The following is a 1,173-nucleotide window of genomic DNA, read 5'->3' as shown; positions in this document are numbered from 1 at the left end:
CCTGCGCCCCCTGCGCCCCCTGCGCCCGCAGTACTGATCCAGCTTCGCAGGGGAGACGCCCACCCGCATCCTGCCTTAACCGGGCCAGGAGCTCTGGGGCCCTTCCCGAGCACTCGGGAGCCACCTGTGCACGTCTTCTAAGTCGCCACGGCCCCGGTGCAGGCCTGGTAGGAGAAGGATCCCCGTGGAAATGCCTCGACTAACTCAGACCCTTTCTGCACACCCCGCTCTTCCCTGGGCGTGCTCTCGCCTTACTTATTCCTGTGTGGTTCAGGCGTTGCGGAAGGGGAAGGCACCTAGACTGCACTGGGAAGGCCCCTGGAGTTGACTTGGAGCGCCAGGAAAGGTCAGTGGAGGAAAGTGCTCCAAGCAGAGGGAAGAGCTTGTGCCAAGGCCCTGAGACCCCGGCCGGGGAGCCTAATAATGGCAGGTAACAGTTAGCACTTGCCACGCGCGAGGCATGTTCTGAGTGCGTGTTCCGTGTCATTTCTGTGATGCTCGCACATGGTCAGGGGGTACATACCATTGGAACCTCCTCTTTTAACAAATGAGGAAACTGAGGCACAGAGTGGTTAAGGGAATTAAGGTCACACAGCAGTGGAGCTGGGCTTGGGCAGGGGTGCTGCTGCTCAGTGGAACCTGGAGAGCCAGGGGACAAATGGCCGAGGCTGGAGGAGCTGGCAAAGGAGGGACAGCAAAGGTCCTCACAGGGGCTATTTGAGGACCCTGGGCACCAGTGATTATGGTGCCCCCCCATGTGGATTGAGGATTAAACCTCCAAGCAAGTGTATAATGCCCCCAAAAATCACATTTTGAAGTCATCACTTCAATAAAAATTTCTATGTTAAATAAACTATTAATGTAAATAGTCATTTGCTGGCGCCTTAAGCACATGCTTAGCCTGTCTTTTACCAAAGAAGTGAATTTCTGCAAGGCCAGGTAAATAATAAAATGAAATAAAATAAAAATTATTATTACATTATTCAGAGCACTAAAAGAACTGCTTTTTCCTGATTACAATGATAACTTGCTTATTGTAGAAACTTTTGAAAATATAGAAAAGTAAAAATATTACCCCCAACAAATTTTAAAACCACCCAAATCCCTGTTTCCAGAGATAACCACTGGTAATATTTGATGTATCTTTTTCTTATGCATATGTGTATATATATA

Source organism: Colobus angolensis, unplaced genomic scaffold, assembly GCF_000951035.1.
Source record: "Colobus angolensis palliatus isolate OR3802 unplaced genomic scaffold, Cang.pa_1.0 Scaffold4, whole genome shotgun sequence".
Classification (NCBI taxonomy): domain Eukaryota; kingdom Metazoa; phylum Chordata; class Mammalia; order Primates; family Cercopithecidae; genus Colobus; species Colobus angolensis.
This window is presented reverse-complemented; position numbering follows the sequence as displayed.